Below are 16,758 nucleotides of genomic sequence, written 5' to 3' on the forward strand. Positions count from 1 at the left end.
ATTAAGATTATTTATCTTATTTAAACTGGGTTCAATTTCGAAGCTTTCTCCTCATTTAGGACCACAGTGTACACAATACCATGCTACAAGCCTATATATATATATATATATATATATATATATATATATATATATATATATATATATATATATATATATATATATATATATTTATATATATATATATATATATATATGTTCCTCAGTGTGGTTTGTGATAATTACAGTATACTGTATGTATGGATCTAGTTGAAGCATTGATATGTAAACTACAGATAGCAAGTTTTGAGTAAGTGAACCACAAATTGATAACCATCTCGACAGGGAACTGCCAAAGAGGTGCTTCTGCCACGGTGTAGTAACATCGATGAGCGTGGTCATTTTTGCAAAGCTGCGCTCCTTTCCTGTAATGGAAACATCAAGAGTTTCACCTTCGAGCAATCACAATCAATCATTCTTTTTCTAACATTAATCATCTCGACAGTAACTCATCTGTGTTGGACAATTGTAAAGAAGCCCGTAAGATGACATTTGGAGAAATGAGCAGTTCTCTGACTCACGAGTCTATATCAAATCAACGGCCCACGTTGGTATTCTGTGAAGTGACAAAGCCATTTGCACAGATTCACCTTGTCTCTAATTCAATGATGACAGGCACCAAGAAAACGCAACAGTCTCTTATATGTGGCGTTAACAAGGGATATGATTGCTTTCTTTGGAATACCCTGTGTCGACCATTAACCAAAGTGCTAGACCTCTGTCAGCGTTGCTTGATTAATGGGAAAGCTTGAAAAAAAGGTAACATCGTGCAGAGACAACTTCAAAATTAGGGATGATGTCGAAGTTCTGGCATCTTCAATGTAGTTCTTTTCCATGAATGTTCTGATGGATCATGGAGCAAAGTCACCTTATTTCTGTGTGGTCGGTTATTTAATCCTTTTTCTGGTGCTGATGTACTATACTCTGTTAAAGAGCAGCGGTGCCGCTGAAGCAGTCTCTTGGCAAGAGTTATACTGGGTGTTTTTTCCTTTACGCAGTGATCTATGTAACGAGCTTGTACAACAGGTGCATTCGTCGATGTACAAAAACAGAGTCGAAGGAATTCGAACCTAGTTTCCAGTCATCGTGATTTAAATGCTCAGGTGAGTACAATAAAGACCCATGAATCTTATTGGATCATCATTGTTTAGCAGTGAAGTCCCCATGATCAATGTGTACACCCACAGTTGAATGAGCCATGGATTTTACTTTCAAGTCATTAACAGACTGGGTTTCTTTGTCCAGCTTCTGATTGATTGTTAAAATACATTAATGAATGTATTTTAATCCAGTAGCGCGGTAAAGTGAAGTTACTGTTATATCGTGATTTCGATTCAGGGAACTTTCAGGTAACTTGGAGTTTTAGAGTTCAAATCCTGTTTCATTCTGAATGAAATTCTCATTGTAATGAATGTCATCAGCAGAAAGTGCAGCACATCTTTAAGCATGCTCTCCTTCAAAGAATATATGAAGTTGAATCTCCATTCTTCATTTGAAGAAGAAAAGTCCAGTAATGTATTTGTTTTGCTTCTGCAAAACTGGCACATTGAGGCAATGGCATCCAACATGTAGTGATCCTGAGACAGTTATTCCATTCACATTTTAGTTAGCCCTTTCCATATGTCTCGTGGGTACATGGGACAACATGCGTTGCGTAGGGCTTTTTAAATAGGTTTTCAATCCCCTATTCTTTCATTTATTTTACTTCCTTTTATTTCACACAAAAGCATGCAAGCATGCACGTCAGGCCGGTAATGTTATCTGCGGAACGTCGAGAAGGTGCAGCAATCCAGCACATTTGCATACACACACCATTTCCCTGTTCAAAAAGCACGCCATTAACCAACCGATGCCTCACCTTAGACCCTCACTACACTAACCACAACGCTCGCCACAAAGGCCTTCTAAAAATCCCCACAACAACCTACACCCAACATCTTCACCACAAACGCCACAACCGCGATCAACCACCTCAGTCTCCTCACGATAATCACCTCAACCACTCCCAAAGTTTCAATTCCTTCACCACAAATGCCATAGCACTTCTTCTACCTCAAAACAACCATTAAAAACCACCCCAACCACAGTTAGCTCCCTGGATGCTCAACAGTCTCTGAGGGTGCCGGAGGAACGAAGGACATTGCGAGCTGGGGTGTTTCAGCATGTAACTCGAAGCACAATCGTGTGCTGGGATTTGTTAAAAGTCGTCTGGGCAGCTTTGTTGTGACGCTAAATCACAACGCTCGAGCAGAGTTCAGCGCACGTTCAGAGCCGGAGAGCGCTCACGAAAAGCCTCGGCCTATTTAATTAATTGCGGGGTTGTGCCGTGTGGCTAGGCTCGGAAGCAACTAAGGCCATTTTGGGCTCAGGAGCCTGGCGGGGCATGGCTACGGTGTGTGGTGATGGCGAGGCGCCAATAGGGGAGCACAGAAACGCCGACAGGGTCTGTTCATTCACTTTCTGGCCCATCCTACACTCCGGGTTCTATAAAAGAGAGCAAATTAAGCTCAGTCTCTCTCTCCTTCGTCCAGCCTCCAAGCCGAATCTCTTCCAAGCCTTCACCAAGCTGAGCACAGCCGAGCTGAGAGGGCAGCCCAGCTGAGCAACGTGAGTGGGGCAGAGCGAGCAGTTACCAAGACGTGTCTGGGTCATTGCCGGGTCATCAGCGCTTGGCTTCGGCTGTGTTCAGCCGAAGCCAATATTCATTACCACTTCTCGACTTTCTCACATGTCCCCATTAAGCTTACTGTCATGCATCGTTTCTCAATCTGTGCCCCGTTCATGAAAAAGCATGACTGATTTGCACCTTTCACACCTTCCTCTTGCATCATGCTGTGTCACATTTTCACACCTCCCACTCATACTCTGAAGACACCCCAATTTTCTTCCCTCCTCCCCTTCCTCAGCAATTGGGTTGCGTAGATCCATTTACCATGCCAGGTACAACGAGGTCATCTACAACTTAACTGCTCCTCTTCTTTCTGGGCTAACTCTAATTTCCTCGGGTGTGTGTGGTGTGTGTGTGTGTGTGTGTGTGTGTGTGTGTGTGTGTGTGTGTGTGTGTGTGTGTGTGTGTGTGTGTGTGTGTGTGTGTGTGTGTGAGAGAGAGATGGCGCCTGCAACCTGTGCAACATATATAAGATTGAAGAAGTTTATTGGTTTAACTCTGCACTGTATCTATTTTATAAATAACTATTTTATTTTGCCATACCCACAAATTCCTTGCTTTTTCTTGCTGTACATTTTATGAACAAACCATTACTGTGCCACATAATTTTCCTCACCTTGCTGTAATAAATTGCTTGTTATAAATGTATGCAGCCTATTTCATATTTTCCTTCATTGGTCCAGCATGGTCCACACATTAGCTTAACCAGGAAGTTCTACCCAAACAATGTGTTTATTAGTCGGTGTGTACTTGACAAGTCTACTCGGCTGCACCTGATATGTTAAGTTTAACGCAGGTACGTATCGAGGGCATTGACCCTAATTGACCAGCCTGCCAGGATTGGCTATCCCAATCGGCATTCGTGATTGCCGAGCAACCTGCCGGTGAATGTAGTTATCTGTACCCGGCGGCCTCAGGAGTGGTCATTTGAGAGGGACCTGAGCGATTCCCCTTGGGGCGAGCCTTGAACCCCGAGTAAGCAACAATATATTAATTTGAATAAACCTTCATGATGACACCTCTTGGTTGGAATCTGCCAACAGATTGTAGAAGAATACTCCATATTGTTGGGATTTCAGTGTAAGATGCAAGTTGGAGACTAAAAATTGTGAGCAATTGAATCAGTGAATACCATAAGGGCCCAACTCCATGAAACAAAATGGTGGAGTTGGGGCCTTATGGTATTCACCGATTCAATTTCAAAGAGAAATAGCAACCTGATATGCAAATGGTCTTCAAATTTCAATTCAATTGGAAGAAGATTCACAATTTTAGGAACGATTAAAAAATTTGGCCTATTTTGGGTTGACCTTTTGACCGACGATAACCCAAAAAGAAATAGGTGATTTCATTCAATGACCTGATATGCAAATCCTGTTCAAATTTCAAGTCAATTGGATGAAATTTTTCTTTGAAGATTTTAGAAAATTTGGCTCAAATTGGCCTATTGGCCAATGTAGACCTTTTCGGTGAAACAAATTTTACGAAACTTCAATGCGGTATCGTCGCAGGGTCAGTGACAATAATCTCTAGAAATTTCAGAACGATCGGTTTGGGCTGGAGGCGAGCAGACAGACAAACACACAAATGGAAAAATCACTCGAGAAACAACTGGCGAAACAGAACAAAGTAGAATGGCACTGTGTAGAACGCATACCTTTGCCAGGCTGAACAGTTTACATTTTGTATCCCACTCATAGGCTAGATCAAAATACAGACCTCAACCAAAATTTAATCAGCTTGTTCTCTACACTTAACCAACTCATCCACTGAGTTGTATCATAACCCATACACAACTTAAAAAAAAAAAAAAAAAAAAAAATATATATATATATATATATAAATATATATATATATGTATATATATATATATATATATATATATATATATATATATTTATATATATATATATATATATATATACATATATATTGTGTGATATATCGTTTTGGGCCTCATCTCTCATTGGTGAAAAATCACTGAAAATTGAAAAGTTTTCGTTTCCAGATTCGGATCTTCACAAAAATCGAATAAATTTGTCCTTTTCATCTACCCAACCTGTCCATCAAATGTTGTCGGAATCCATCCATAACCTCTTGAGATATTGTGATATATATCGTTTTTTGGCCCTATCTTTCAATCGTGAAGAATCACTTAAAAATTCGAGTATACCGATCTGGATTCAGATCTTCACTAACATTAAGCGTTGCTGTCATTGGCCGGTCACCTACATACACAAACAATTTCAGAACGATTGCTTGAAAAGTGTGGCCAAAAATCATGTGACAGAGAAACAGACAATGCAACAAAGCAACATACTTGGCGATTTTTTTTTTTTTGCCAATTAACAAATAGACAGACAGGGGTGAAAACAACCTCCTTCCACATTTGGTGGCAGAGGTAAAAATGAAATATGGGTATGATGTCAGCAAGATGGGCCAAATGGCCTCTCGTGTTTGAGAATGGAATTTTCTCTTTCCTTGCATATCAGGGCCTCATTGGCATTGACAGAGGAGAAATTGTGTTTTGCTGGCAGAGCCCCATTTCCTGGTTCTTTGCGTCGTAGGCAGTCACTTCAATCGTTTTCGGACATTTTTCAGGCCACCATAAGTATTTTTCAACAACTAGTGGGGCAACTTAGCATAACAATTGTGCATTTTGTGAATAAAGCACCAAATTTGGCACACTATTAGCCTATCATATTATGAACAGATTTGGATATTGGGCCATCTCAAATTCAGCCGCGAATGGCTGTGGCAGCCATTTTCCACTCCCATCAAAAGTTTTGAGATGACCCAATATCGAAATCTGTTCATAATATAATAGGCTACAAGTGTGCCAAATTTGGTGCTTTCCTCACAAAATGCACAATTGTTATGCTATATTTAGCTAAGTTGCCCCACTAAACAGGGAGTCATAAGCAATGCTCAAAGAATAACTCAACAATGAAGGGCTGGTGGGCAAGTTGTTGAAAACAAAATAAAAAGAAGGATATTAATGGACAGATTGAAATGAAAGACTAAGAAATGTCATGGCAGTCAAATCAGAATTGGCTATGATCTTGTAGGCCTGGATAGAATAGCCTATAGGAAGACCTGTTATAGGAATCGCATAAGGTAATTCACAGAGAGAGAGAGAGAGAGAGAGAGAGAGAGAGAGAGAGAGAGAGAGAGAGAGAGAGAGAGAGAGAGAGAGAGAGAGAGAGAGAGAGAGAGAGAGAGAGAGAGAGAGAGAGAGAGAGAGAGAGAGGGGAGAGAGAGAGAGGGGAGAGAGAGAGAGAGGGGGGGGTGGTGAGAGAGGAAGGGGGGAGGGGAAGATAAAGAGAAAGCATTGTAAATGATGTGACTATTGTAGAATTTGTCTGCAGACATTTTCATTGGTCTCACCTGAAAATAGTATGTAATGGCGTATTTATCAGGAGGCATTCGAGAATGAGATGCAGAAATTTTAATTAGAGTGCCACGGCTCATGATTAAGTGACTCGTTCCAGAGTGCAGGGTGAAAGGATGCCTTAATGGACCTTATTAACTGGACACCCTGCTAAAGATTAGTTTGGTAAGCTGAAAGTTTGACAGCCACACGCCCCTATTAGAGTCAATCTCACTCGTCTGTTGTCGAAAAATTGATTATTTTAATGAACTTTTCAGCACCTGTCTCTTTTACAATACACGACAGAATGCAGGATTGAGAAGCTTGTACTTTTGAAATTCGGTCTCAATGACCCAACACAGAACAAGACCAATAGTGGTCCTCTCCAGGGTGGCAGCAACTTCGAATCGTGAGCAGGACTTGTCGATGCCATTGAATTTGAAAAGCAACATGGCAGGAAAAGAAAACACACAGGAATAAGATGTGCTGTTGAATTGCCTTTGCTTTCTGGCACCGAGACCCAAAGTGCGGTCAGGTCACGCTATGTGGCCGGTGAAAGGGGACCGCTTTCAAATGCTGCTCTCCTGTTACATCTGGAGCGAATGGGAGGGAAGAAGGGTCTCTCTCTCTCTCGAGAGAGTCACTCGACTGCTGGGAGTTTGCTGTACATGGCAGGAAAGAGAGGCATGTTGTTATCTATTATATTGCTTCAATCTTTTCGACCAAGTGTTTTATTCCAAGTGGTTTCTCAAATCCCATGAAAGAGTGCGTTTGATCATTTAGGGATATCGTGGATGATCCTCCTGGGATGCGTGACACAATCTCGGCAGATATTACATTATTCACCAAGAGATGTACAAATGTCTTCAATATGCAATCTCCAGGGTTCCTTATCCAGGGCACCGATATTATGGAGTTCGGAAAGAGTGATTTTCTGAAAACAGTTGTCGAGAATAACCAGGCAGATTATTCACAATTTAATCAGGAACACAGACTCTGGGCACTGCAAGTGGATTAATAGTTTTGAAAAGAATGAAGCAGAATGTTTTGATGTGAATGTTAGATGGTAGGTCTACTCATTCTGAATGGTCTTGGGTAGAAGAAAGTCCTGTTATTCAATATGTAATAAAAAGCTATTGAAAAGTTGTGCAAATTGCACATTCCAAGCTGTATATCCCTTAATGTCACACGTGTGTCAATAACTCCAAGACCCACAGATTATGTGGTCGTGACAGCAGCCTTCAGCAAGAGCATGCATTCTGGGGAAATTCAGTTTGGAACAAGAGTATTCATGAAATCAACCAAGGGATCTTAAAGACTCTTTTCAGCACTTATTCACAAGAGGACTTCACATTCAGCCTTTCTAGAATTTGGTTCAGTAAGTACCAAGAAAAAGTGAACGAACAGATTTTCATCACCCTGAATTTTATTTTTAACTGTCCCATCATTTTTGGTCATACAATGAACGAGGCCAGAGCAAAATAAATTTCACCGACATAGACCTTATCCAAACCATAATGTAATGCTTTATACCCACGTCCATGCATTTTATGCCTGGTGTTGGCTTAATGGATGGGGCGGTGGGCTTGGTATCTAAAGGTCCTGAGTTCAAATCCCGCTTGGCCATGAATTAATACCAGGTTGGGTTGACTCAGCTTGTCAAAATGAGTACCAGCTTGCTGGGATGATTGAGCCATTCGAGTATCCTGTGTCAGAGTGGTGACCTGTCCAGGATTGTACCCAACAGCCCAGGTGACTGCGAAGGCAGCACCAATTCTCTGCACAGTGTATGGTTCCAATGGATTTGGATGCATCTTGCTTGGGTCAGAACCAAAGCTGTGGACCACATCACCGCTTAACACACCCTTCTGGTCTGTATAACCTTCAATGAACAAGAAACAGCAATCAGAGATTGCAAACCCTCGTTGTTTTGTGTGGCAAATAAATGGAAGACTATACGAAATCAAAGGTCATTGATTGCAAATGAAAAGTTTAAATGGTCTACTTGTAAGTGTTTAAAGGTCAAAAGGTTTGAAAAAGCCTAAAGGGTCTTAAGGGGCCGAAGGGGTCTAAAGAGTGCAATTTAAGGTCGAAAGTGTTGGAATTGTCTGAAGGGGTCGAAAGGGTCCCTCTTCCTGTCCAGGCTGGAGTTCCTCAAGGCAGTGTTCTGGGACCTGTGCTTTTCTGGTTTTCATCGATGATCTCTCCCACTCTTGAAAATCCTCTCTATCTATTTACTGATGAGTCCACCCAATGCCTTACCATCTGTCATCCCTCAATTCAACAAGCAGCAGCCTCTTCACTCTCTGCAGATCTGCATAAAATCACAAGTTGGTCCAACACTTCGAACGTGTCTTTCAATCCTGACAAATCTCACACTCTTACTATGTCTCTCCGAAAGGACAGTCTAGAAACCCTTACCCCCCCCCCCTCCCCAATCTACTTTCTCAACAATCCTCTTGAAGAATTCCTTTCATTCAATCTTTTGGGTCTCTCCAACTGCCATGATCTTTCCTGGGAAGGGCACATTTCCAAGCTGGCCTCCAAAGCCAGTTTCCAACTGGGCATTCTCCATCAGGCAAAGTCCTTCCTTGGCACACCTGAACCCATGACCACATACACAGCTTTCATCTGCAGACCGATGGAGAACTGCTCTCCCCTATGGGCTGGTCCTCTCGCCTCACACCATTCTTGGCTTCACGCTGTGGAAACCAAGGCATTTGGATCATTGGTATCTCCGGCGATGAAGCTGAGTCTTTGGGCCTCTCACTCTCTCACTGGAGGCAGGTCGGTGGTCTTTCTGTCTTCTACCGTCTACTCTCTTTGCCGCCCCCCACTCTGCCTGTGATCTCCCCCCCCCACCCCATATTTCCACAGGGTGCTCAAGTTCCCCAAGCAACCCCTTTCTGGTAAAACTACCAAAATCAAGAATCACTGCTCACCTTCACTCTTTCATTCCTCTTTTTCCTGCCTCTGGAACACTCTTCACTCTTCCCTTGCCTCACTCTTCCCCACAGGTCCTCGAAATAGCTGTTCACCACCATCTGTCTTCCCCGATCCAAAAGCATGATCTTTTCTTCCCCTGTTAATCCACCCCAAACCCACCTCCTTCAAATTCCCTGCTCTCCTTCATGAAAGTCCATGTCGCGTAAGGACCCGAAAGTCCCTGTAGTGTCGATCTTGTTTTCGCTGTGTACCCCACCCCATCCCTCTCCCTGCCATACATCTCCTAATGTCTCTGTTCCCCACTGTTTTGTGCTTTTTATTGTTGGTATACTCTGTCGAGGCTCGTATGAGAGCTCGTGCTTCCCTCTCCTGCCCCTCTTGTCTCCTGCTCCCTTTATTATACGTTCTGTGGTCTAGAAGTCAAAGGGATCTACAGTGTTGAAAGGTGTGAAGGTCTAAAGGTCTAAATGGAAGAAAGGAGTCTGAGGGTCTTCACGGTTTGAAAGGATCTCAGAGAAGCTAAAGGGTCTTAAAGGTCTAGGGGTTCTAAAGGGTGTAACGGGCTCTAAGAGATCTTGGGGTTATAGAGGGTCTGAGGGGTCGCAAAGCGTCTTAAGGTTCTGAAAGTATTTAAAATGTCTTTGGGTCTTTGTAGGTCTTAATGGGTCTGAGGATTGTAAAGATTTGAAGGGGTCTTAGGGTCCATTGTAATTATACACATACTCACGTTTTGTGTGGACAAACAAACAAAAAATCAAATGAAAAAAATCACTCGTATAATGACACTTTGCAAAAATGAACAAAGTAGAATGGCTCTCGGTAGAGCACATACCTCCATCAGGCTGAACAGTTTACATTTTGCATCCCTCTGATGGGCTGGATTTGAACCAAAATCAAGTCCACTTGTTCTTGCTACCTAACCAACTCATCCAATGAGTTTTGTCACAACTATTCCACAACTTTTTGATATGATAAATACAGTTTTTAGCCCAATATCTCAATTTTAGAAGTTAGGCCTATGTTGACCTTTTGACCTCAAAAATAATTAGTGGTTGAATTCAGTGACCTGATATGCAAATCCACTTCAAATTTCAAGTCAACCAGATAAAAATTGAGGATTTTAGAAAATTTGGCCCAAATTGGCCTTTTTTTTCAATTTTTCACCTATTCAACTCATCCACCTTGTTTTGTCATAACTTGTCTACGACTTTTGAGACAAAGTGATATATTTAGCTTTGGCCCTATCTATCAATTTTAGAAATTTGGCCTGTGGTGACCTTTTGACCTTAAAATTAATTGGTAGTTGAATTCAGTGACCTGACATGAAAATTATCTTCAAATTTCAAGTCAATTGGATGAAAATTGAGGATTTTAGAAAATTTGGCCCATTTTGACCTTTTGACCTATGTTTACCTCAAAATGAATAGGTGGTTGAATTCAGTGACCTGATATGCAAATGCTCTTCAAATTTCAAGTTAATATTTAGGATTTTAGAAATTTGTTCAATGTTGACCTTTTTGTCAATGTTGAATTTTCGCCGATGGTAACCACAAAAATAATAGGTGGTTGAATTCAATGACCTGATATATGAATCCATTTCAAATTTCAACTCAATCCGATGAAAATTGAGGATTTAGAAAATTTGGCCCAAATTGACCTTTTGGTCTATGTTTACCTCAAAATCAATAGGTGGTAAATTTGGCGATCTGCGATGAAAATGCTCTTCAAATTTCAAGTCAATCGGATGAAAATTGAGGATTTTAGAAATTTGGTCTATTGTGACTTCATAATTAACAGATGGTTGAGATCAGCGATATCATGTGCAAATGGTCTTCAAATTCCAAGTCAATCAGATGAAATTTGAGGATTTTAGGAAATCTGGCTCAAATTGGCCTATTGGTCTGTGTAGACCTTTTTGGTCGACCAAATTTTACGAAACTTCAATGCGCAACCGTTGCAGATCCAGTGACATTAATCTCTGAAAATTTCAGAACGATCGGTTGAGTGGTTTGGGCTGGAGGCGAGCAGACAGACAAACACACAAACGCAAACAAACAAACGGAGGCGATCAACATACTTGTCAAACAAAATCCATAAAACAAATTTGACCTCAAAAATAATTGGTGCTTGAATTCAATGACCAAATATGCAACTCCTCTTCAAATTTCAAAGTTAATCTGATAAAAATTGACAATTTTAGAAATTTAGCCAATGTTGACCTTTTGGTCTATGTTAACCTCAAAAATAATTGGTGGTTGAATTCAGTGACCTGATTTGCAAATTCTTTTCAAATTTCAAGTCAATGGGATGAAAATTGAGGTTTTAGAAATCTCACCTAAGCTATTGACCTTTGGCCTATGTTGAGGCCTTTTGGCTGAGGTCGACCTCAAAAATATTGCTGGTTGAATTCATAAAGCTGATATGAAAATCCTTTTCAAATTTCTAGTCAATCAGATGAAAATTGAGGATTTTAGAAATTTTGAAAAATGTATTGACCTTTGGCCTATGTTAACCTTTTAACAAAAAGCTTCTTGCTTATGACAAACTCTACCATGTGGTGAAGTTTCATGAATATAGGTTTAGAATTATGACCTGTAGGTGATAAACACAGACAGAATAACAAAATCGACTGACCAATATAGTTGAAAAATCTTCGATTTTGCAAGAGACAGACAGACAGATAGACAGACAAACCCACAAGACCAACCAATATACTTGTAAAAACAATCTTCGATTTTGCAGGAGACAGACAGACAGATAGACAGACAAACCCACAAGACCAACCAATATACTTGTAAAAACAATCTTCGATTTTCGCAAGTAACAAACGGACCCAAATGCAATAGCCGCACCTCTGGCAAGGGTAAATATTCATCGGTTTCGTGGTGCGGTTTTCCTTTTCGTTTGTTTTAATACAAGTCAGAGGCTAGTGAAAGAGCGAGGTGACAGAGGGTAAAACAAGCACCAAACGTAAATAAAGTATGGCCGAACTCGTTCATCAATTATTTTCTTATTCATTCATTCCCTTGCAACAAGTCATTCTTCCCTCCAGGTCTTTGAGACAGCTGTTCACCACTATCTAAGATCACCCCCCCCCATCCAAAACCATGACCCTTTCTCCACCCCTTAAACCACCTTACCCTCCCTCACCCCCAGCCTCCCCTCCCCAATTTTTTTTTGCTTTTTTGGTGGTTGGGGGTATTTTTCTGCTTTGGGTGGGGGGGCTTTCTGCTTTAGGGGGGGCTTTTTCTGCTCCCCCCAAAATTTTTTTTAAACAAATTTGCTTAAGCATCCATCTTATCCACCTCAAACGTTCTCCCATACCCCTCGTTTGTCCTTGTCCGTATATTTTATCTGTCAGCCCTGCTGTTCATTTTGTTATGTTGCGTTCTTGTTCTTCCTCAAGCCTTCATTCTGCATACAAAAAAACCATAAAAGAGGCAAGAGCGGAGGGGATGAAGCACTGCAACCTGCAAGTAAGAGGTTTGGCTTAGAGTAGGATTAATGGGGGTCAAAAAGATAACGGGTATGGATAGCAGATTACATGACATGGTGGTACATGACCTGCAATATACTCTGGATGGAATGATGAGATTGGACAGTCTTGGAAGGCAGTTCCACAAAATGGGAGAAAAGAGGAACAAGACAAAGCAGGTGTTTGGGATGCCTGGATTTAGGGAGTTGAACGAGAAGGGGTTAGTGGAAGAACATGTACCCCCTTCAGGAGATGGAGGGTCTGAGGAATGAGAGTAGAGGAAGCTCGACCGGAAGAGAGGTGGTAAAACAGAGCGATCACAGAGCTGTCTACGAGTATCAGAGGTCGAGGACACGAGAGGCATAGGAATACATTTCACCGGTCTCCATTAAATGGGGAAAGCAAAATGCAATTCTCGCAATTACAGACAACGTCACCATCATGGTATCGGACATTTTAGTGAAGATCTAGTTGGGAGTCAGTCGATGCAGCGATCTGTGCAACAATTAGTGAGGGAATTGAAAAATATGGCTGCTGTCTTCAAATATGAAGCCCCAATCAATAAAAGATTGTGGCATTGTCCCTATTTCTGAAGCCATTAACCATTGTTTTTCATAACTGGGAGTTAAGTCATTTTGCATAACTTGTCTCACGATTCAGTTTGATGGACAGCATCTTCTACCATCTCTGCATGAACAAGTAACACTGGGTTTACAATTGAACCTTGATGCTGGACCCACATTCAGAAGGGGCTCAGAACGACCAAAATTTCTTGCTGTTTTTTTATGTACTCAATGTGATACATTTCAAGAAATAATGTTTATTATTACATATATAAAAAATATTCATACATACATATATTTTAATAAAATATTATAAAATATAAAATTTATAAATAAAGCTATACATTTATAAATATAAAATATAAAATAAAATATAAATGGGTACAAATACCACTTGTTGATGGGAATACTGATGGGGGGAAATAGGGGGGAGAGATAGAAGGGGAGAATGAGGAGGGGTGTGGGAGTGAGGGAGGGAGAGTTAGGAGAGGTGGGGGAGTAAGGGGGGAGGGAGAGGTAGGAGGGGTGGGGGAAGGAAAGGCAGCAAGAGGTGAGAGGAAGGGAAGGCAGACGTGTGGTGGGGTGTTAATTATGATTCATACTGTCTCATCAAAATGATTCTGCAAAGAATAACAGTGAAGATGAAAACAAAAGAATGTGTGATATCCATTTTCTACCGGTCATACTATAAATACTATCCAGAGACAAACACCGCCCAGATGCATCTGGAGACAAACACCGCCCGGACGCGTCGGGACACAAACACTGCCTGGACGCGTCCGGAGACAAAGAGCACCCAGGTAATTCCTGGGACAAACATCACCCAGATGCGTCCTGAGACAAACACCGCCCAGATGCGTCCGATGACAAACACCACGAAGATGTGTCCGGAGACAAACACCGACCAGATGCATCCTGAGACAAACACCGCCCAGATGCGTCCTGAGACAAACACCAGCCAGATGCATCCAGAGACAAACACCACCCAGATGCATCCAGAGACAAACACCACCCAGATGCATCCAGAGACAAACACCACCCAGATGCATCCAGAGACAAACACCACCCAGATGCATCCAGAGACAAACACCACCCAGATGCATCCAGAGACAAACACCACCCAGATGCGTCCAGAGACAAACACCACCCAGATGCATCCAGAGACAAACACCACCCAGATGCATCCAGAGACAAACACCACCCAGATGCGTCCGGAGAAAAACCACCACCCAGACGCTTCCAAAGCCAAACATGGGACAGACACGTTATGAGACAAACACCACACAGACATGTCCAGAGACAAACACCACCCAGATTCGTTCGGAGACAAACACCGCCTGGATGCGTCAGAGCCAGGCTGACTGGAGACAAAGTCCAGTCCGGACATAAACACCCCCAGGACACGTTCAGAGAGAAACACTGCGCAGACGCGTCTGGAGCCAAACACCGCCTGGACATAACCAGCATATCGATATGTCCAGAGAGAGAGAGAAAGAGAGAGAAAGAGAGAGAAAGAGAGAGAAAGAGAGAGAAAGAGAGAGAAAGAGAGAGAAAGAGAGAGAAAGAGAGAGAAAGAGAGAGAAAGAGAGAGAAAGAGAGAGAAAGAGAGAGAAAGAGAGAGAAAGAGAGAGAAAGAGAGAGAAAGAGAGAGAAAGAGAGAGAAAGAGAGAGAAAGAGAGAGAAAGAGAGAGAAAGAGAGAGAAAGAGAGAGAGAGAGAGAGAGAGAGAGAGAGAGAGAGAGAGAGAGAGAGAGAGAGAGAGAGAGAGAGAGAGAGAGAGAGAGAGAGAGAGAGAGAGAGAGAGAGAGAGAGAGAGAGAGAGAGAGAGAGAGAGAGAGAGATGGAGGAGGTGTAGGAGGAGGGTGCTGCACTGTATCGGGAGGGGGTAGAGCAAGGATGGGACAAAGACAGAGGGGTGGGGGTCCGGGAGTTAGCAGAGAGAATAATTTATGCTTTATGAACAACACACACATACACATACACACGCTTGGCCGATATTCACAATTTTTGAGGAATTGGCAGGTTGGAATCAGTGTGATTCCCAACTCCAGTACGTACTGTATAAAACCCAAAATTTTGAGTTACTTTCACCAACAAACAACGTTGCATTTTAAAGAGATATTTCAAGGAGATGTGCACAAACATTAATCTTTATAAACAGCTGCGTGTGAAGAGTGGAAAAAAAATTGGCTCGGTAATTTAGAAAACACATTGATACATATGGCAATCAGCTTGGAAATCGGATGTTATCAAATATATTTTGTTTTGAAACTCACAAAGAGAAACATATAACCTTTGTAAAGCAAATCCGATAACCAAATGCTTTAGAAACAGTAGCGAGAAAAAAGGAAAACCTGATAAAACCTCCATAAGGCATGGAATGAAACTTTGCCACCACAGCGCCCGTAAAAGGCATGGCATGCCCACACACCCACGGAGATCCAAATCTACCCATATGTACCACATCAGTGTGTGCATTTATCAATTGCCGTCAACAAAACCATGCACCCAGAAATGCCCAAGCAATGTCCGAATTGGACACATGAACACATTTTTAGGATCAGAACTGCTGCGAAGTTCAAATCTGGAGCTTACATTTTATAATTCTTCTTAGTTGAAGGGATTCTCAAGGTTATGGCATGGACGGAAATGAAATAAAGCCACAAACGAGGACTTCTCCGGGCGTTTATAAACATTGCAATGTCCCCAGCAATTTGTAGCTATGATGAACAGACATTCAATAATACGAGTGAGAAAGTGAAAAAAAAAAACTTTATCGCTAAGAAATCGTTGCAGCCTGTTCCATGTCAGGACATTGTTGAGAGGCCAAAAAACATGGCGGCTTCAGATCCCAGCGAGGTTACCAAGGATACGCCTTAAGACTCCAGAGAGTGAGGTGGTTGAGGATCGTCAGATAAAGGATATAATTAAATAATGCCAATAATTATCCTCAAAATGGGTGTTTTAATTAACCCAAACACACAATTTTCACTCATGTACTTCCTTGGAGTTTTCTTAGTATGCAAGCAAAGTTTCAGGATCCCAGGTTTCATGGTTTTGCCATTATGGACGAGAGACACACACAAACATTGACATTCATTCATTCATGTGTGTGTGTGTATATATATATATATATATATATATATATATATATATATATATATATATATATATATATATATATATATATATATATCGTATGATTGACCTCTCCCACACTCCTCCAGCCCAAGTAGCTGCATAAACCAATCCAAGAAGACTTACACAAGGTAAGTGCTAATGCTGTTACGAACCCTTCCCAGAGTTCCTCAACACCTATAAAGACGTTCACACAGAGCACACACATGAGAATCCCAATGCGAAACACCCCCTCAGCTATCAAAAAGGTACAATCATTTATGGTGAATCATCAGCGAAAGCATAGCCAGCAATACATACCAATGAGGCTCCCAAGCATGTACCATGTGCAAATGTCAAAAGCAGTCAACATATAAATGATAAAGAAAGACCCACCCATATCTCTCACCTGTGAATTGAGGGAAGAGCCAATAAGCTCTCACGTAATCGACAACACCCAGGTGGCGAGAATTATATAAATGATTGACCCCCTTCCACACTCCTCGAGCCCAAGTAGCTGAATAAATCAACCCAAGAAGACTTACGCAAGGTAAGTGCCCTCGATTCATAGGTGAGAGATG

General features: G+C 41.6%; 1 long non-coding RNA gene across 1 annotated transcript in view; it reads right to left on the minus strand.

The window, feature by feature from the left end:
- LOC147013240 (uncharacterized) overlaps positions 1 to 16,512 on the minus strand; it is a 39,355-nt gene extending 22,843 nt beyond the window's left edge. Inside the window, exon 1 of the long non-coding RNA XR_015050974.1 lies at positions 16,499 to 16,512. This is a non-coding gene — a long non-coding RNA (uncharacterized LOC147013240). The remainder of the gene's footprint in view (positions 1 to 16,498) is intronic.
- Positions 16,513 to 16,758: the final 246 nt, after the last annotated feature.

The sequence above is a fragment of the Eptatretus burgeri genome, chromosome 14, assembly GCF_056783735.1.
Source record: "Eptatretus burgeri isolate ZD-2024b chromosome 14, Ebu_testis_v1, whole genome shotgun sequence".
Taxonomy (NCBI): Eukaryota; Metazoa; Chordata; class Myxini; order Myxiniformes; family Myxinidae; genus Eptatretus; species Eptatretus burgeri.